This window comes from Chanos chanos, chromosome 13 (assembly GCF_902362185.1).
Source record: "Chanos chanos chromosome 13, fChaCha1.1, whole genome shotgun sequence".
Lineage (NCBI taxonomy): Eukaryota > Metazoa > Chordata > Actinopteri > Gonorynchiformes > Chanidae > Chanos > Chanos chanos.
In genome coordinates, this window is record NC_044507.1 from 13077178 (window position 1) to 13099554 (window position 22377).

The following is a 22377-nucleotide window of genomic DNA, read 5'->3' on the forward strand; positions in this document are numbered from 1 at the left end:
CCAACAGTGATGTGAGAGATCATAGGATTAAAAGGAGGGGGGGGGGGGGGTCAGTGTGTGTGTGTGTGTACGTGTGTGTGCACATGTGCGTGTGTGTTGTAGGGGGGGGGGGTCACATAACACGTATGCTATCAGATAAATTGTTATTTAAAAGCCGTTGCAGTTAAAAGAGAGTAAGTCAGATCAGGGAGAGAGAGAGGGAGGATGTGAGAAATGCAGATGGAGAAAGATGGACAGGGAGAGAATAGAAAGGGAAAACTACAGGAGTGGGACACAGAAAGGTCAGTGTGGGTGGACAGGGCTTTTGATGGAGGCTCCTGTCAAGCAGAGAGAGGTCTGAGGGGGCAAAGAGGTACAGGTGGGGTCTCTCTCTGTTTCTCCCTCCCCCCTTCCCTTTCTCTTTCTGTCTTTCAGCATCACTGTTTCAGAGCTATTAACTGATCATTTGTCCACCTTCCACCTCAGAATGATGATTTAGTGACAGCTGAGTGTTTCTGGCTTCTGTCTCATGAGGTCTGACTGTGTGTACTTGATGGAGGTCATGTGCAAGTAGGTGTGTGTGTGTGTGTGTGTGTGTGTGTGTGTGTGTGTGTGTGTGTGTGTGTGTATGTGCCCACATGGGGGCCAGAGCAGCAGCTGGTGTGTTTAGTAGCAAAAGGCCACGTGCAGTAAAGCACACATCTCACTGTCAACGCAGCATACATTCTGAGAGAGGTGGGGAAATTGTCATCCATCACTAGGAAAAGAAATGGTTTGTATATCTAAAAAAGTGGGTAACTGAGCAGCAAAAACATGCAATATGGTCAGCAAGAAAGTAAACTTAAACTTGAATGCCTTGTTTGATTATGTATCCGTAGACTTCTCATTAATTCCCACATTTTAACAAAATTATACCTCATTCTCTTTCTCTCTCTCCCTCTTTCTTTCCATTCAGTTCAGCTGAGTTCAGCAGAACTTAACTGACACAGCCCATAAAAATGTTACCAAATCAATTTTGAAACCTTTCAGCATTCAGAAACATCCACAGCATACAACTCAACCCTTTTTCACTTTCTCTCTTAATTAATTTACAAGGTACAACGTCAACTGACTCTATAGAGTCACAGTCACTTAACTTCTAAGCTCAAGGAGATCACTCCCTTTCGACTCGATGAGTCACGAGAGGGAAAAGAAAGAGAGAGAGCAACAGACAATAAAAGACAAGCTCAAATAAACCTTATCTTTAATTGATAATGTCCTATGTCTTTATTGTTCAGTTTTCTTTCTTAGGTAACGCTGGCCGTTAGCTGTCAGGCGTGAATGCTATTTCTCAAGGCTAAGATCGTGATGATCGTGATTTCTGGTTAAGAATGCCAGGCACAAACAGACAGTGCTCTTACACAAGCCTCCTGCTGGATTCGTATTCTCTCACAGGTCTCAGAGCTGCTGGCATTTGGAAATTATACATTTACAATTTGAAGAAAATATTGCTGCCATGATTATACAGCATATTCATGTTTCCATCCATGAACCAAAAGCCATGTTCTTTTCATTAAAAAATGCTTTTTTTTTTTTTTTAGCCGCAATATATGGTGCTTATTGCAGATTTCCAATAGTCAGCTATCATTATTTACACTATATTCAGTACAGTAGCAGAGGGGGCTGCCAGCAGTTAAATTAAATTTCCTCTGGCGTAAGTGAGGAAACCTTCTGACTATTGGCATTACGTTGGAGAGATTCATTTCTATCACGAGATTCATTCCGAACATGTCGAGGGAGAAGGAGAAGGAGAGAGACACGCTCACAGCTCTAACAGAGTAAAGGTGACAGAAACAAGAGATGAAGGTAAGAATGTGGTAAAATACTGATTGAAGGCACCTGAACTGAGGGCATTTCCACAGAACAGCATGTGCAAGGCTATCCCAACATACCTAAAACACACACACACACACACACACACACGCACACACAAAATCAGCAGTCTTGTGTATGAATATCTCTTTTTCATGAGCTTACTCAGTATGAGTGACAGTGTTTGGATGGATCTCTATGGATGGCCTTTGGTTCTTTAAACTGAAGCTAATTTTCTCAGCTTAGGTAAAAGAAAGGTTACACAACTTTGTTTCAGTATTTACTGAAGGTGATGCCGGTGTTGCTACAATGCACTTTTGCTGGGGTAACGACCAAAAAAGCAGAATATAAGCAAAAGAATGGTATCCAATCGGGACTTCCACTGGGACTGTATTAACCTTGAGACTGCCATCGCTAAAAACAGTTCACTGTTTTCCAAACAGTTACAATACTATATTACATACAGGCCATCAAACGTGAGAAAGGGCAGATGTAGTCCTACCCTCGTGTTACAGCTTGGTCTCTATGGAAGTCTGTGAGTGAGGGAGCTTTAGTTAGCCCTCAGATATCCCTGCTGGGGTCCCCTGTTCCTGATGGAAAATTACTCTCGGAAAATGTTGGGCCAGGTGAGGATCCCTAGACGGGAGTTATGGGAATTCTATCCCCAAGGCAGGGGAAGTCCCACCACTTCCCAACATAACATTTTCCACTTTAAGCCACACTGCACATTAAGCCTTATGGTACAGTTGTATTATGGAACCAGATGCCGTTTCTGTGACTCTAATGGAGCATTACCAGTGAGTTACTGGAGGGGCTATAAAAAGGATCTGGTATATTTGTCCCCTTCTGCCTCTGATTCAGGTCTGTGACCCCCTCATCAGATCATAATGGTTTAGAAACAAAGCCACTGTCAGTGAGAGATGGAAATTTGGTCACCGGGCGACTGTTGCCATAGAAACATCACATTGGCCTCTTATGGTGGCAACTTCCAGACATAACAAGAATAAAGGGTCTGATTAAACCTGAACAATTCACATTTACTTTCAAATTTTTGTAGTAGAATGCCTGAATATTTATTTAAATATCGATAGATAATTATTTACTCGCTTTAAAATGAGAGCTATTTTTACCTGGACAAATGCAATGATAGAATAGTGGAGCACAGCGCAGGGGTGGAAATGAGAACGCCAGGGAAAGGGGTGTGAGATGATAATGTGAGAATTTTGATGATCCTGATGTCTTGGAGCAGAAATGACATAATTACCCATAAAAGCTGATCAAAAAAAGGTGTTTTTACCCTGGTCTTTCTCCACACCAACAGACCAGTATTCAGTCAAGGCTATTTTCATCATATTAAAATGACCAAATGACTAGTGATAAGTATGTGATTCCACTCTGTTATAATAGCTCATTAAGAATTAAATTCAACAATGAAAGAATATTTTGCATTCATTTTTGATCTTAAAAACATCATGGGATTATATATTGTGTACACACTGTTAAAATGGTGTGGTGCATCTCCTTTACAACATTAAGGCTTTATAATTCTAACAGATTTCGATTATATGCAAGCTTTTATATGAAATTGGCTTTTTTAGTGTGCTTTCTCAATTTACCAAAATAACAAGAGCCCAAAAAATACTATAGTATATAATAGTATATAATGTTGTATCTCTTATCCAGACCATTTTTTGTCTCTGAGTGAGAGGCACTTGGATTTTTTTTTTCATGTAAGGGGTCACATGCCCAATTTTAGGATTAAGTGCCTTTCTCAAGGGTACACTGGGGTAAAGAATATGCACATGGGGGGATCTGAATCCAAGCCTCCAATTAGTGGGCTGACAGATTCCCTCAGCATTACGCCACTAGACAACACTTTTGACGAGTTGCAAAGTGATACCATTTTCATATGAGACTTTTGGGAACCCAAACAAAAGACTACTATAGGGATTTTTTTTTAATCTAAATACATAAATGCCACGAACTGGGTTGAGAGACTGGCTGATTGTGCACAGTGAAGTGAGAGTTTCTTTTAAAAGGGGAGCTCAGGGTGCAAAGGCAAACCCAGGAACAGGGCAAGATACACACAGGATACATGGCAGGATATTGACGGAACAGAATACAGATTGGTTACAGGGCAGAACTTCCAGCAAACTCAAAATAGGTTACAGAATCACAGCACAGCAAAATAGCACTTGTCAAGTACGGCCAGGTTAAGACTTGACAAAAGAAACAAAGGAAAACAAGTGATATTTATACAGAAAGAAAACCGGGTTTGATTGACTAAAATAGGAGAACACAGCGATTGAAAAATTAACTGATTGAACCAAGGAAAACAAGGCTGTGACTAAACAATGAAAACATGACTTTAAATGGCCACCAGAGGGAAGGGGGGGGGGCATAATAATTACTTGCATTTTGTCGTTGCTTTTTCAAGAGATTTTATTTATTAAAAATGATTTTCTTTATTTATGTCTTAATGGGTTCGGTATTCTTGGTGAATTGAAAGCATTTTTGGAAGCATTTTCCAACATTTATGGAGTCATTTTTATTTTCTCTTCCTTTTACATAACTTTTAAATAAGTTTCTGTCATAAGTCTAGCTGAGACAAGGTGAATGTTGCTGGTCGTTCTTTACAGTAAGTTGAGTGGCTGTTTCTTATTAGGACACTCTCTACAGGAGGTCTGCAGCATAGGCATATGCACAGAGTAATTGGATGCCCATGTCCGTAACCCAATCAACAGTCAAATCAGCAATCACTTTGTACTGCCACTCAATGCCACAGCTGAATATATAACACAAGCTGTCTGTGGATGTTCAATGGGAAAAGGGCAGAGACAATGCAAGCATGTCTTTAATAATGTGACGTTTCCTTAATCCTCCAGTGGCAACAGATTTTTTAGCAAGTGCTATTCAAAACTGTCACTGACAAAGACAATGAGAGAGAGAGAGAGAGAGAGAGAGAGAGAGGGAGAGACAGAGGACATTTAGTAAACGTGGTAGAAACTGACAAATTCACCACCAATCAGGATGAATATTCATCAGCCAGCATTCAGTTTTTAATCAGGTGCCAACTAGCTTCTGATAAAACCCACTTACTCAAGTCATTAAGATAACTAATGAGACATCTGATTGGCTGTTGAGAGATGAAAGACAGAGGTAAGGAAAAGAGAGGCGTGTTGATTGGAAACAGTGCAGACTAGGAAAGAGAGTTCACCCTGGCGAGGTTTGTGATCTCTGGGTGAAGGCTTAGTTCCATGGGACTCCCTGCTGAGCTCTTTGATTGCACCAGGACTGGCCAATTATACACTAGTGGTATAAGAGTTCATGTTCTGTCTGCCTATCTACACTTTTTTAACACATATGGATGTACTGGATAGAGTTACATGCACAAATTGCACTGATTTCGGTGTAATTGTGCTCTTTCTCCTTCTCCTCTACCCCCCCCCCCCCCCCCATCATTCTCTCTATATCTCTCTCAGTCTCTTTCAATGTCCAAAACCAGTCTTTAGCATAAGCTAAACCCTGAAATTGCTTCAGTAATTGTGGGGAACACATTAAGATTTGTGCTGCTATCCAGCACTATGGCTCTCCAACTAAACAACAGGGAAGTTGTTTGTTTAACACTATTTACGGTGATAGCAAGACACATTCCACAGTTACTCAGTTGGATGGCATGAAATCAGTGGAAAATTAGATTATTTGTTAAACATTTCCCTGATTTGAAATCTGTTTATTGACATAAAAATGGAGAAGAGGAACAATCTGCCAAAGTGAGCATTAGTTCACGCCAAAAAAAAAAAAAACAACAACATGCTCTTAGCCATAAATCATGTTGTCATTTATATCTTCATAAAGAACACAGAGAATGCCTGTATTAAAGATTTAATGTACAATATCTATCAGATTATGCACACACTCTCCTTTAAACGCATTTTCACTTGTAGAGTATAACACCTCGAGTCTCCAGGAATATTTTAAAAATACGTGTCTTTTCAAAAGTCGATTGGCTCTCATTGTCTCTGGCACGAGGGCATGTGCTTGTTCGCCAAATTAAGCACATGCAGTGAATCTATTTTAAACCACCCTTCATGCTGAAGCATGTCTCATATTCTCTCTTACATACCCCACCATAAAACTGGTGGGTAACGTAAGTAAATCTAAGTAAAACACTTAGCTGTCCATTTTATTACCACCACAATACAATGGGAAACCAAATCAGAAGTCTTTCAAGATAGATTACAATAGTAATTGTAAATCACCAGATGGTGTAGGCAGAACCTTAACTTCCAAACTTCCGTATGACTGCAGAAAATGACAATAATCCCTGAGGATGAAGCAAAGTATTATTAATTACTGACTGCTGATAGACACCTTGATGGAGTCATTAAAAAGTCATTAAAGGTCCCTTGTGTGGGTGAACCCTAGTGTCATGAACTCGAGAACATTTACTGTGCAGGTAAAATTCAAGTCTTGAGCACAACTCTCCGAATGATGGTTATGCGTAAGAGAGGATACGGGAGATAAATGAGAGGCTACTTACAGCAATACCTAAACAGATATTTAGAGATAAGTAGACATAGCTTCTCCGCCGTAGGTGAGTACACTGATCTTCCAAAGTTCTCTGAACGGGCAGTTCAGACAGTATTCTATCGACTCAGGGTTATCACACCTGATCTGTGAGACCCCAGGAGCAGAAGTGTTCTCATCTCACACTACCATAGGATGGATCAAAACCACTCAGGCCTCTGGCACTGGAGCCCAAACAGGCTTCTCTCACAGACGCAACCTCAGGGTTGGCAATGTTGCCCAGGAAAGCAAAGCAACTCTCCCTTTACACCCACGTAATAGTGCTAGCTCTCAAATCCTGCCACTGACAGAGATCCATACGCAGGCAAAGTGGCTGTCGCATACACACATACCACAGCACAGACACACACACAAACACACACACACACACACACACACACAAACACACACTTTCAGCCCTGTATGACTCAAGGACTACCTCTACCCTATGAGACACATACTGCCTTACATTAAATCTATCTGAGTTTGACTGGTCCACTTGCAACCAAAAGGTTGTTGAGCCATGTTTCAAAATTTCAACTCGCTCTCGTTGCCTTCTGGAATGAAGACACAGCACAGGTGGCGCTGCCAGCATGGTGTTTTCATAACAAACTCTGTCTACCCTCCACTGGCATTTGTTGCTTTTGCCTGTAGAGAGGTGCTGTCCGTGTTGGCAGACGCAACAATGCTGGCCTGACCTTGCACCTGCGGCCCGCTGAATGACTGAACTCTCTGTTTCCTAAAGGTGCTCAGGAATCTTTATCTGTCTGCAGTATTGTGCAAGTGTAATTAAAAAAAAATTGTGAACACCATTGAGATCACCAAGTGGTAAGTCAGCCTGCAAAATGGCATCTATAATCACATCTCATTGAAGGTTGCTCTTGGTATTACACTGAATTTTCTCAAGTGTGGAATTGTACCTTTAGGATTTAAATGGTATATTCCTCCTCACAGCCATGAGCGCTTCTACAGCTCAGTTGTTACCACTCCAGAGATCTCTGAAGGCCTTTGATAGTGGGCTAATCTAGTCTCCGGTTTGGCTGTTACGGCTGGTGATTCTGTTTGCCACTGAACTCTGAAAGAACTCCCGAAGATATACAGCCCTTGCTCTGTTGCTGTAACAACTAAACAGTAATTATGCAACACACAAACACCCTTTGGTTAACAATGCTTACAACTTCTTTAAAGTAACAATCAACTCAGATTTGATTTTCACTTTATCTCTGTGACCTCAAGGTCTTTTCCCAGAGCAGGACCGTGTGCAGTGAAATCTCACTCCCATGACTCACCCTAAAGCTAACACTATCTCTGGGTCTTTTTCGTCTAAGAGGTGTTCAAGCAATCAGTCCAAAAGTAATTAAACATGGGCAGGGACTTCCCCCCTGAGCAGCATAGTGAGAGAGAGAAAGGGAGAGAGAGAGAGAGAGCGAGGGGGGCTCCCCATCAAGTAGTCCACCAGCACTCACCACTCAGCACTGAGTGAAAAAAAAGGAGAGAAAGGTAATCACACAGCCAGACTTACTGAGACAGCCACAGTCTAATGAGAATGTTTTAGTATCAGGTTTTCCATGACTGAGTCACTTCATTAGCAAGTCTTGTGTAGGAGAGCAGTGTGACAATAGAGAATAAATGAGTGCAAAGCTGACTCATATCCCACAACATGACTCTCTGAACCTTTAGCCAGTTTGACACGATCATTCTTGTGTGGTCAAAGAATCACTATAAGAAAGGAGGCATAAACATGTAACATTAGAATTCAGGACAAGTCATTGCCTAGTACTGACTTGATTCGTTTGGGTTCTTACAGGGGTCTGATTCCATAAAGGAAGAATGACACATGGATGAGTACCAGAGACTTCTTTTCCTCATCCTACCATTATATTCAGCCTCAAACCAGGCTGCAATGGATTGCAAACAAAAAGACATGTCTTTGAGATTCATACCTTTCAGGAGGACTTGAAATGTTATTCATCTGTAAATGCTACTCTCGCTTACCTTGTTGATGGCATACTCAAGTTTACAGGGTAACATTACAATTTCAGAATCATGTTTTATTGTCAACCATGTATTTTCAGAACATTTGTAAGAATCTAAATAGGGTTCTTCGACCTTGAATACAAATGCTTCAAAGTTAATACGTAGCACACGTTAAATGATGTATAAAGGTTGAATCATGCATGAAATGGACTCTCACACATAATAGCAATTCAACAGAAGGTCATGGGGGCAAAAAAAAAAATAATGAAAACAGCTGCACTTTGTTTCATATGCTCGATAATTCATTTCATAAAGCTTTCTCTGAGGCATTTTTTCCATTAAGCAGATAGAACTCCATTCACAACATACCACCTCAGTTATTTCACCCTCCAGGGCTTCACCCAGTGGTCGTTTTTTCATTTCAAATTGAGAGAGATTATGGGAGCTTTAATCATCATCACAATACATATGTGTCTATCCATGCTGTAGGGCGCCCACCTCCAATCCAACGTTCATCTACAGAGTCTGCTGTTTATTGGAGTGTGGATGTTGTCATGCGTGAACCATCAGTGAACGTATGCGTGATATGTTTGCTTTTCAGCGTTACACTCCAGCACTCCAGATGTTTGCTCTCGACTGTGACTGCACAAACCGATGTGAAATTATTCACCTGCAGATGGCTCAAGCTACTGCAGTCGAACAATCTCACTGCTCATTTCTGGAAGGACAACAGCCATGTTCCAGTTTAACTGCTCATCAATATCTCCCTTTATCTTTGCAAATTGTCATCTCCATCATAAAAAAAAACTGTAATTCAGAATAAAATGAATCTATCGTAGCAGTTCCAAATCACTCCATTCCTCCCGAACAACATGCTAGACATGCAGTTGTTGTATAGAGTTAACAATGTCAGCAGTATTCCCCAAGGTTCAATCTCCAGCAAAGGTTAATGTAAATCATTACCACATGAGTATATCCACTGAGAGTGCCATTTATGTAATGTTCACTGGGTGATAAGATGATCGAGTCTGCCTTATATTCCACTGCATTTCACCTCTTTATATAATCTGAATGGACACAGGCCCACCCAAAAGACTTTTCTTTATATACTACACACTGACTACAGAGAAGCACTGGCTAGAGTTCAGGTGGCCTTAAGTTACCTGAATTATGGGCAACATTTTGTGCAAATGCAGATCTCTGATTTATGTAGTATTTACATAAGCTAAGTTAATGAGATCAGTCTGGTGCAGGGCAGGATAAGCCTTAAAGTACTGTTTAATATGATGCTGGCAATACTGCTGGCACTACTCAGATAAACTGCGTTTATCTGTATTATGTCGAGCTGTCTGTGCAGGCGATAAAAATGCAGTATTAATGAGGACCTAATTTATGTCTGACACTTGGAATGAGGTTGATCTGTTATTTTCTTCAGATTAAGACAATAGAAATTGATGGAACTTCTGGAAACCACCACAGAATGCCAAAAACTGAGGGTCGTCTGTGTTATACACATAACATTTTAAGTTATATATGAGCATGAATGATCCTAAAATTAACTTTGAAATAAGAACTTGAGACTGCCACTCCATGGTTGCGGAGGTTATTGAGAAAAAAAGTGACGTCAGACAAAATCTGATTTTGTTGGCTTGTTTTTTTTCTGTTATACACAGTAGTATATTCTCATAACAGAAACAGTGCCCGTAAAATAATTGAATGATGTAAAATCACCACTGCACCATCCAAAATAATTCAGTCTGACAATGAATACAGCAAGACAGGCCAAATGTGTATGCATATGCCTCTACATGTCCCAGCCTCTGTGTGTGTGTGTGTGTGTGTGTGTGTGTGTGTGTGTGGTGTGTGTGTGTGTGTGTGTGTGTGTGTGTGTGTGTGTGTGTATGTGTGTACGCGCACACGTGTGTGTTCTGGTGCAAGACAAAAAAGAAAAAAGGGAGACAGAGAGAAGAAAAGAGATAAAAGACAATAGCTCACAGTTCTTTTTAGATGAACAATGGGGTTCACTCAGATGATGCTACGATATTATTCTCATTAAGCCATTTATGAAAGTACAGCTGTTCTCCGTGTTCCCTGAGCTCACGCCGCAACGATACATTTGTCCTCGCACACCCACACCCATAAATGTTCCCTGCCTTACATTTGTAGCCCTTGTTTTCCTGTCAGCCTGCCAGGATACTCATTTTAAACCAGGTTGGGGGTGAAATATTCTTGCTGGGAGACACAGAGCAATGAGCTGCCAGATAGGACCTGCCACAGCTGATGGAAACTTTCCTGAAGGCAGCAAAGTTAAATGGACAGACAGAAGCACTAAGGCCCATCAGCCAAGTCATGTGACCCCCTCCACCCCAATAAAACAGACCTGCCTGCTATACCCACACACCAGCTTTGGTTGCTGTGTTACCCATCACTGACCACCAGCTGTCCCTTTTTATGTGACTCTTACTGTAAAACACTTTTTTTTTTACTGTGTGACTTACTGAGCTGGGAGTGAGAGGGCGAGGTCAGTTGACCTTGAAGTAAATGAAAGTGAATGTGATCGATGATATTAGAGAGGCTTCTGATAACCAGAGGGGATATAGGTTTACACATCAACTCTGCCTTCAGTTTGATGCAGCTTAGATGAGCTTCAGTGAAGCATGTAAGCTGAGATGTTTGGGTGAACTCACGTAACGCTAACATTATAGTGTCAGAGTCCAGTGAACTAGACTAGAACTGGTCTTTTATCCCTTGCCAGACAGACAGTGAAATCAATGTTTTTCATGCAGAATTGCTGCCAGTGTGTCAGCTTTTTGGTTTCCTCTGCATATCTCCTCCTACCATGATGTAACGGGGCTGGACATGAGATCAGACAAAGTCTGGTTTGAAAGCTGAATTTGGTCCTGTGATTTCTCAGAACATCTAAAATAATGTTGGAAATATATCAAAATTATGGGTGTGGGACCAACAGAAATTCCAGATAAATCTCAGTTACTTGGCCAAACATGTTTGACCAGCCCCCAAGATAAAAGCAGGGTAAACCACTGCTTAGATTGGACTGTTGTCACTGACACACTTTGATAACAGAGTGTGTCCACAGGACAGTATGGTAAACACACAAATTGATTTGTTTTCATATAAAACACAAGGCTTGAGACTTAATTGTGGGTTAATAACATAATAACTAATAACTGTTTTGTGTGTGTGTGTGTGTGTGTGTGTGTGTGTGTGTGTGTGTGTGTGTGTGTGTGTGTGTGTGTGCGCGTGTGTGCGCGAGCATGTATGTGTGCATGCATGTGTGTGTGTGTGTGTGTGTGTGTGTGTGTGTTGTGCACAAACATCATATATTATGGGTAAGTCAAAATATTTATGTTCAAACAGAGAGTGCAACTCCCACCACAGGAAGGGAATGGATTTTTAGAGCAATCTCTGAGCATCATGAGAGCAATTTACCGAGAGAGCCCAAAACATTCTGAGAACTATTAAACGGAATGGCTCTCTTGACAACCCAGATAGAAAGGCTGAGTGAATAATTTTGGAGAAGTTACAAAAGAGTAATTTACTCTCACCTAGGTCATCAATACTTTAAAAATGTTGATGATCCAAGCCATGGAATTGCTTCGGGGTCTCTTGGAGAAAAACATATTTCTAATGAATGGTGGAAAAAATTGCTGCTAGTCCAAAATGAATAAGTCGATGACATCCCTGACTGATGCAACCTTTTCAGTCAATGTTCTCTAATAAAAAGTTGAGTTTTTTTGTTTGTCTGACCAATTAAAATGAAAGCGTGCACAGTAAATAAAAGGATCGTTAATCATGAGATTCATAAAGTTAAAGAAGAGCTCAAAACAGAGAGGGCAGACCGCAAGAAATCTATCAAACATGAAAACATGAAAAAACACTTTTAATAAAAGGCTCCAGCTTAGCCGGGCCGACAAATCACACACTGTTATCCGCTCTTGACTGCAATGTTTTTGTTGTTTTCAGTGTGTCCAGTGCAAATGTAACCTAATCTGTAAAGTAAATAAAGTTCAGTAGTCATCAGTGACAGATGCCTTCTCAGTACAGGAGGGTAATGATGACTCAGGGGAGGGAAACACATTCTCAAGGACTAAACAAAAACAAGATTTCAGCAGTCCCGTGGGGGAGTGCTATGTGATTATAAAATGAGATAAAATATTTTACCTCTTTTAATAAAGGGGTTTGTGAGTGATAAGGCATTATTGGTTGGATTCTCACACGTCTCAGTTTAGTAAACATATCTAGAGAAATATTTGCCATCTAGCAAAATCTCACACATTTCTCAATGGCAGGAAGGGGGCCTGATAGCGTTACATAGAGGAACTGAAAGTACATTAAATATTCGATTTTACCAAATTAGAGTCTAATAGTTTTTTTTCTACTTTCTTGATTTTAAAAAAAAAGAGAAAAAATATCAGTTTAAATATATTAATTTAAACTGTTTAGTGTATTCAGAGTTCAGGCTCTTATGTACCAATAGAGTCACACTCAATGACCCAGATTCACTCTGGCTCTGAACCAAAAGCACTTTCAGTGGATCATCTAAATTCAAACTCTTATCTAGTGTAAGAATATATTTCATCCAGGTCTAATAATACTGTGGCACTAATCTCTGTTAACATGTTACAGTTACTTTAGCCTGTTAACTTCATATGATAAGCCACATAATTACAAAAGGCCCATGCTTGACCAAAAAACCACAAGCACCTAATGAATTGCCTCTAATCAACTTTGCTGGACAAAGGCACTGACTCTCTCCCTCTCTCTCTTTCTCTCTCTCTCCCCCTCTGGGCCCTCTTCTCATAATTATCTCTTAATGCGTGTTGATTAAATATTTTTTTGGATGCTGTTTCAAACAATACAGGTTTTGTTATCACTTTCATGGTATACACCTGACAACTCCCAACACATTCAGACTTCCAGCTCAGTGATGATAAATCTTTATCCTCTGACTAAATAGTAAACATCAAATCTTTCAGTTACTTGATGTATTTAACTCTAATAAATTAGGAGATGATATCGTTTCTAAGTTCACTGAAACTACCATTGCTGAAGAAAATGTAGAGTTTAAAAAAACAAAAAAAAAAAACGCTCTGTCAACGAAAAGAAACCCAACCTGGTCGGCACTGAACAACAAGCACCATACGGTGCCATCCAGGTCAGAATAGTACTCAGTGTGTTTGAGCACAGAATTTACAACAGGCCTTTCCTAAATGTTCCACTCTCCATGATAACAAATGTACCGTACATCCTGAGTCAATAAAGTGTGCGAGAGCTTTCAGGACAAACTGGCTAAATCAGACATTATTGCTAGTGGCCTTGAGTGGATATCTAGGCTCCTCACTGATGGTATATGGATAAAGGAATGAAAATGCTCTTTGTGTGAAATTTTATCGCTACAGGTAGGGGGGAAAAAAATGGAGAGTCCATTAAAACTTTCTACAGCATGACTAGGGTATTTAATTTGATTTAGTGAAACTAAACTTCTCCATGTCTTCATAATGTTTCCTCATGGATGTCCAAAGATGGACGTATGTGAAGACACATGCTCGGGGCAGTGAAAGAGGAAAAGAGTGTCTCTTACAGCTACTTTAACAGCCAAGATTGTTCTTGAACAAAAAGGGCTGAATGTAAAACAAGATTCAGTCAATAAGGTCCCTGACTTTAAAAGCATTCTTCTAGCATGTGCGGTCACCGTTTCTCAAAAGTATGATGAGAAGGGGCCAGAGTTTACTGTACTCAGCATGGTTCTGCCATGGCATAGAGTGAGAGGGGCATTACCTCAGCAGTTTGTGCACCACATCTTAACAGAAACCTGACCCTGAAACAGAGAATACTGTATCTGTACAACTAAAAGATTTTGCAGGTACTCAAGACAACAACAAGCTAATTGCTTATTGTTGTATGTGTGCGTGTCGTAAAAAAAAATAAATGTAGAGATACAATATTTGCTGGCAGGTGACAAAAATCAGATAGTGGAGGTCCACCAACTATTCTGAATCTATTTCTGCCACAAATTAGAAATGCAGTGATCCTTATGATAATTGTACGCACTCAGATCCTAGAATTCTGTGTTTTATCTGTTCAGCTGTGTTGTTTGAAGACCAGAGCCCTCTTGTTACCAAGCATGTCTGATATTTGAAAAGGCTGTTAATGAGCCGTTCACAATATTGTGGCCCAGCCCATCCAATCACAAGAGAACTTAAAAAGCACAAACATTGCAAATGTTTTAATTGTTTTATAATGAGGTAATTATGTCTAAACGTCTCACTGTCTCCGGCCCCAAGCAGATTAAAAAAAAAAGAAAAGAAAGAAAACTGCGTAGCAAGACCAGCCATGGTCCAGGTTTCTATCTATTTTTTATATCAAGGTAGGGCTGAGTTAATTAAGCAGAAAGAAAATGCTTTATGCCCAGTCAGAAAAGGTCATTCGTACTTGGTTCAATCACAGTATGACAGATAAGCAGGCCTGAGCGTGTAGCTCTGACCACCAACACTTTTGAATGAACATGAGTAAAGAATCAGAACCTAAATGCAGGTGTTACACAACCCATATATGTATGGCCTTCTACTTAATACTTATCTAGAGCAATTTCCTTTTTTTTATATTAAGTACAGAACACAAAGTTGGTGTATTGTGTGAAAACTGTTTTTTTTTTGTCCATCATCCAGGAGACCATTCTCTGCAAGTTTAGTCACCACATTTATTCAATACTCAGTACACCTGTAAAGATTAGGCTACTTCAACACTGTATGTGTGTGTAGCAAAGGGTAACCTAGATATTAACTGAAGATATCCCACCCTACTCTAAACCATCCTATTCAAAGGCCCTGACAGTAGCCACTTTTAGGGATTAGTATATGATACATATGCCAACTATGAGCCCAGTTTGCTGCATGTAGCCTTAGAGACAACAAACAGATTCTCCATCTAGAACGGATTATGACAGTCCACAAGCCTTTTGAAAACATATCCAGAAAACAGAAGGTCAGGAACTGAAAAACCTGAAAACTGGAAAAACTGAAAAAAGGGAAACAAATACTGACAAAAGAATCACAATTTGCCATATTTATCACTTTTAATATCTTACTTAAAGTAAGCATTTATTCTACATGTAATTCAAACCCCCTGGCAGTCCTATAGCTTCCCTGAATTATTCATGCGGAGCAGAACCGTTCAGTGCTGGTGAGGAGTACCCATAATCTAACTGAATGTGATAACAAAATGGTAAGCAGTTGGCAGTCATGCCTCTCGGCTGTTCCTCATCAAATACTAGTGCAAATATATCCTAGGAGAGTGGATATGGTTATCTCAAAAAAATATGTCACTCTCTTGCCTCAGGGACTGCAGATAAGAACTAACTTAAACCCTTCACAATAAATATAAAGGCTTAATGGTATTAGTTCACATCACTGAAGAGAAATACCCAGATAGAAAGAATATTTTGAATATTATATGTATCTTTATTCACTATATTCAGGACTTCTCCAGTGCACTGCAATGCTGAGCACCTGCACAAATGTGCTTATAGTGCAGTCTTGCCTCTGTTATACCATGAAGTTGATCTTAGTTTCTGCTATGACATACCTACTGACCAATTCTTCTTTTTTTGTTTTTTGTGCCACATCAGTGAATAAACTGACAATTACATGGTGGTAGCTTGTAAAACTATGTACCAGTTAACAGTGTAATTGCTTCTAAAATCAAACTCAAGCCCAATATCCAGACCTTAAGGGAGGCTTAGTTACAGTAAAAACGATAGATAAATCATGGAGCATGGAACCATGTGCTAGCATTATTCAAACAAAAAATATTAGTAAAAGTTTATTGGGTAACAGCAGGCTGTAATAACATTAAACTATTTTGTTACACTGAACATTGTGGTAACTGATTGCATAAGAATGATTGCAACTTCCTAACCATCGGAATCAAAGGCCTTTAATTAAGCTTCTGAAGAAAAAAGAAAAAGAATTGTGGCCTATCATCCTCTCCCAAAGATGTCCTAGTACATTTTACCAGCCAAATACTGCCATCGCAAAATACATCTGGTGTGTCAGTCAACAGATGGCTTGAAAAGCACAAAGCTACTGCAGTCATTTTTGTAACATGCCGATAAGAGCTACAAAAAGATTAGTTGTTCTTTCAAAATCTTTGCTGTGCGGAGACTTCATTTCATTTACTCCAGTGAAATATGGTCTTTATTTGAAATGGAGAAAATGTGAGGTGTGCAGTCTGCAATGTGTAGAGGCCACTCAACTTTCTGATTAGAGTACAAAGTTTACCCTGTTATCTGAATAATTATACTACAAACTACATGTAATAAGATTTTTAAAAAAAGGGCAAAGAGAGGAAAAATGTGATTCTTTAAGAGCAACACAAGGGAGCTTGTTGATTAAACTACATATGAACTACATAACTTCTCTTTCATTCCAATACAAAAGTTAAATTTTCTTCCCATAATAGGGCACTTTAAAATTGAGCCAAGATAATTTCCTGTCTTCAATATGAGACAAAAAAAAACCCTTGTCACCATGGAAACAAAACTTGTCAATGCAATTTTTTTTCATCTGTGTTAAGGTAAACGATACTAGTTCGATTTCCTACAGTTCATATTCCTCCAGAATAAAGATGAAATAAAACAGACTTATAGTTCCAAGTTATATATATATATGACGTAGAGTGCATGCATAAAGGAAAACAGAAAAATTAACCACAACAAACGACTGCCAAGCAGTGATTCAGCAATTTCTAGGGATTCAGATGGCCTTTGGTGGATACAGTTAAAGAATCATAAAGTTCATAAAACAACCTCAAAAGCAATCTGATTCCTAGGGAGTCACAGAGATGATATATGACCCTAATCCAAATATGGCTTATATGAAGTTCAGGGAATTCTTAAGTAAAAAAAAAAAATGCACATGTATGGTATGTGAAGTCTTGATGTGCTAGGAGAAATGATCTGGTGATGGGCTGCAGAAGTCACATGTTCTCCCTGTCTCCGGAAAGTTCCGCTAAACCTGACCTTCTGCACCATCTGTGACTTGTTCAATTTAACATGTCCATATTGTTGACCCCTGGTTATGGAGTACTTATAATGGTATATCACCTTCAAAGGTTGCCTCGGGCCACTAGAACCTTCCATGGTTTCCAAGACACACAGACATGCTCTGAATGGAAATTTTCACCCTCGACTTACTCTCTATTTTCCAACCACCATATATTAGTTACTGTGTACATGGATGGCAGAGTGTATAATGAGGTCATGAAACTGGTCATGCAAACACAATATTCATCTAGTGATGCTGGCTCAATGGAGCACAATCATGAAGAAAGCACTCTCTTGCTCCGTTCATCTCAGCAAATTACTTTTTTGAAAAAGCCCCTTTTTAAGATATAATTGATCTGTCACAGCTTAGAAAAACTGCGATAGTCAAAACTACATTCTGTTCGGAAAGTTCATTGATTCATCAAACTTAAAACTTGTCTTAAATTCACTGAAAGCCTCACAAATGTAACAAAACTACAAATCTGGCAATTTAAATATTTAAATTCTGTTTTAAAAGTTTTCTCACTTTAAAACAGTTAATACTGAAGTACTGGTTGTCACATTAGAAGCCACAAAATTTAACGGCACTGCCGTGCAGTCTACTTTCTTACGAATTAAACGGAAGCTGTAATTGGTCTCACCAAAGTTACAATGGCACCACCAAGTGGTCTCATTCCAGTGCACTAGGTTCTCCCCTTAGACAATACAGTGGTGCGGGACAAGGGAAAAGTTTAGGTTGGAGAGAATTATACATTATTTCCCCTGGTAGAGATCATGTGACACCATCGTGAACACATTTTTAAGTGAATTGGTTCCCTATTGGATTAAGCGTCAGATGCGCTAGATGGTCCTAAACTTGCACAATATCTATTACTGTCTCTAAATCTTATAATCGGATCATTTATTGTGTGGTTCACACATCGAATGATTTTGAAACAAAATTCATGTGATCTATGCTATGATGTGCTCTGCCTTATTCCGTACTTTCTTCACTACAACGACAGGATCTCTCTCTCTTTCCCTCTCTCTCTTTCCCTCTCTCAAAACAAAAGCCATTGTAACATTTTGGTGGTTTAATAGTTCAGCTCAAAAGTCATGTAGCAGATGGCACTCCATGTGTAAGCAGGTTGCATGCCCAGGCGCAATAGGTACTTACCTCTTCCACTGTTAGAGGCATACATATTCTGTATTCCTTCATCAACATTTTCTTATCTCTTCAGTTTCCCGTTGTTGGGTGAGCCTCCACGACTAGGGGTTGATTTTCGACAGCAAACGTGATGCAGTGCCTTACAATTCAAGCATTTGGCGGCACATATAAATAGTCCACGTAGTTAGAAACAATACACAGGCACATAAGCTACAAAACAGCTTTCCTCATTTGTTGTTGTTCACTCCTCTTGGCTATATCAAAAAGAAATACATCATGTGATCTTCGAAAAAAACGAAAATACGTTAACGTTTCTTTACAATGGAAATTAAATGAACACACTGAAATTACAGCGATATTCCAGTCCACACTGGAAACAGACGGAAGAGTTAAAAATATACAACCGCTTCTCTTCAGTATGGCTCACCAAGAATGAGGAGAAGAGTAATTAACCTTTTCAACACTAAAATTCCTCAAAACATTCCTCCTATCATACAGCGCGGAGCACTCCACTTTGCGCACCTTACACGGCACTTGCCCCAGAGCGGAAACGGCAACACAGATCTGAGAATTTGTGCAAAATATTTAGATTCAGCATCATTGTTCTTTCTAGCTCCTCATGTGCGCCGCTTCTCTCCTTGTCTCCGACAGAACAGAATTCAAATAGCTGTCAGTCACTGGCTACTCCGTAGCGGGATGCTCAGTTGCAGCTTTGAGATTGTCCTGAAACAGCGTTGCGCCCAGACAGGGAGATTTCATTCTGCAAGCTTCTAACACTGGGCGGCACTACTGATACCTTGTTTCGACCCACTACTGTCAATGTACCACAGTATAATGATCCTTTTACTTTCGACAAGTGCTCTACACTGGGCACTTTTACGACTGAGGAACAGTTCAGGTCCAAGTTTGATGAATTCCAAAATTCGATTCGTCTGCACTTTGGTGAAAGGTTATTCTGTACCCGATTGTCTCCCGAAAAGGGACATGAGTGGTCTTCAGTCCGTTTCATGCAAACTGCAGTGTAGTTGTACAGGTGAATGACACCTGAAACGTGCTTATTTGCCAGAGTGGTCTTTATGTCTAATTCCAAACCCCTTGGCCTAGGGATTTTTTCACAAGCCAAAAAAACGTACTGGAAATTCAACAAAAGAACCAAACCGAATCAGATGGAAAACAACAACAACAACAACAGCAAAAAACAGAACAAAAAACAGTGATGTAAATCTGAGATCAAACACTCTCTCACACACACACAGTATGAGCAGTAGGCAGCCAGGGACCAATTCTGGGTCTTTTTGCTTGTGCCTTGGTCAAGGTCACTGACAGGAGTACTAATCTTAGCATGCATGTCTTTGTGGTGAGAGGAAACCAATGCAAACTCCACACAGAAAGGGCCTGAGACGGCCAGGATTCAAACCCAGGGTCTTCTTGCTATTAGGGAGCAGTGCTAACCACTGAGCCAACGTGAAGCCCGAATCTAATTAATCATTATTTAAAAGATCAGCTTAGGCCTCACCTATATTGTCAGACATACAAGTCATTTCCAGAGAGTGGATTCATGTCAGCATCATGTTTAATCAAAAGTGAAGTCTTGTGCTGGCAAATTGCAGCGTACAAGTCTCAGTTACCAACTGTACACTTAATCATAACAACAATAAGCTGGTATTTCGGTCATGTCCAACACACTGGAACAACTGGACCAAAAATGGCCCATTGTGTAATCGTAGAAGTTTTACTATACTGAGACTGGCTATATCTCAAAAACTCACTTGCAAATATATCATTACAACAGTTAATTCAGCTATATTTTATTGGTGTTACCTCCCATTTTACCACAAAAAAGTGAAAAAAAAAAAAAAATTAAAAAGGAGAGATGCAAATCCATAGAGTGCACACAAGAGAGCGGGGTGAGGGATTGTATGGATGGGGGGGGGGGGGGGGGGGGGGGGGGGGGGGGGGGGGGGTTTGTCAGTCAGATCATCAGAGGCGACAATATCATGAATATAATGTATATTGCATAATGGGTCTGAGAATAATTTAACTTATTCGATATTCACTCTTACTACTCAGGATGTATTTGCAAAACATTAGAGATGATATACCACAAAAGGTATAGACAGGGTGATGATATATCTAAGCTTTTTTTTTTTTAATTATATTTGCTTTGTCTTTTTTTGTTGTTAAGCTGTAACTGTGTGTGTGTGTGTGTGTGTGTGTGTGTGTGTGTGTGTGCGTGCGTGTGTGTGTGTGTGTGTTTGTAAGTTTATTTACCACATACTCCTTCACAATTTAAATTTGCATATTTAAGATAGAGTGTGCATTGACCTTACTACCTGTTTTGAATGTGTGACTAAAATGAGTACTCACTTTGAACAAGTAATGTGTAGAATGACAAATTCTATTTTCTACGAAAGGCAATCCCCAGGTTAGACTAGGTCTGAGAAATTTGAGTTCAGCTGTAACATACAGCAAACATCCAGTGTGGAAATATTCTTGCTGAATATTATGGAAATGGATGTATAGCATCATGTGATGAGCTAAACAAGTGTGGAAACACAACTGGTGCTCCGACTAACTACAAATTAAAACAGGGACAGTGCAACGATAACCTGTACATGGCAGTAGGGTGAATTTCAATACATAAATGACTGGGGACAATGAGGAAAACCAGTGTGAGTGCTAGAACTGTGGATGAATGAGACATTTGTGAGTAACTGTGTATTATGAGTGTTTGTGAGTAACAGTCCTCAGGACATTCCCAAGTTTGGCCTTCCGATAAAATTTAATTTTGGCACTACAATTCCCATGTAATGGAATTGTTTTACCTTGCTTAGTCCAAATGGCTCTATATTTGGACAACACAGGAACCAGAGCACCCTGAGAAAGTTTGTCTCCTTTGAGCACAACTAATTACAGTCTAAATTATCTCTGTGTTGCTTCTGCTAATGCTCCTCAGCATCTCCGTATCTATGAAGCAATAACGTCAGTTGAGATGGAGGAGTCTCATCATGGTATTATGGTTCAGACAGCCAGACTATGTAAAACAAAAGTAGACTATTATATGAGAATTACATTATGTATTGTTTACAGAGTGAACACAAGATATATGCTGGCACTATAGATTCTTGTTGTGTACGTTTACATGAGCAGTTTTTTCCAGGAAGCGGGCAGGAGAAATATTTGACCATAATGCCATGCGAAGGGCTGACAAGTGGATCCAAGATGGCGTAGAAAGTAAAGCTAGGTAAGTGCAGACTTCCTCCAAGACCTTCCAGCTGGGCACCTCAGAGATTTGGGACAAGAGTCTGTGCTATGTTCATAACGCAAGCTATGGCAGAAAGCGTACTTATCGTGCATCAAAATGTAAATATTCATGCATCTCCTGTGCAATATAAGTCGAATTATAATAAGGCCCGAACCGCAGCCCTGGTGGGGTAGCTCTGCAGTTAGCTAACTGGCTTTGCTAAGCGGATAGCTAGCTAGTCAGCTAGCTGGATCATTTACGAATTGAATGTCCCGATAGGCTTCGGATTTTCACTTGACTGGAATGCAGAAACTCCCATAGTAGATCTGATATGTCATGCATTATGTGGTTTTAAAGGAGTGTTGGACAGCTCGCAGTTTTATGTACGGGGGCGGGTGTAGCTCAAGGCCATGGGAGGTAGTTAGCATAGCTAACCCAGCTAGGTGCCAAGCTACATCGCAGATAAAGTAGCCAAGCTAACTGGCGATACGCTTAGCTACATGGCTGGCAGGCGTCGCTGATTGTTCTCAGATTTTTAAAGAAAGC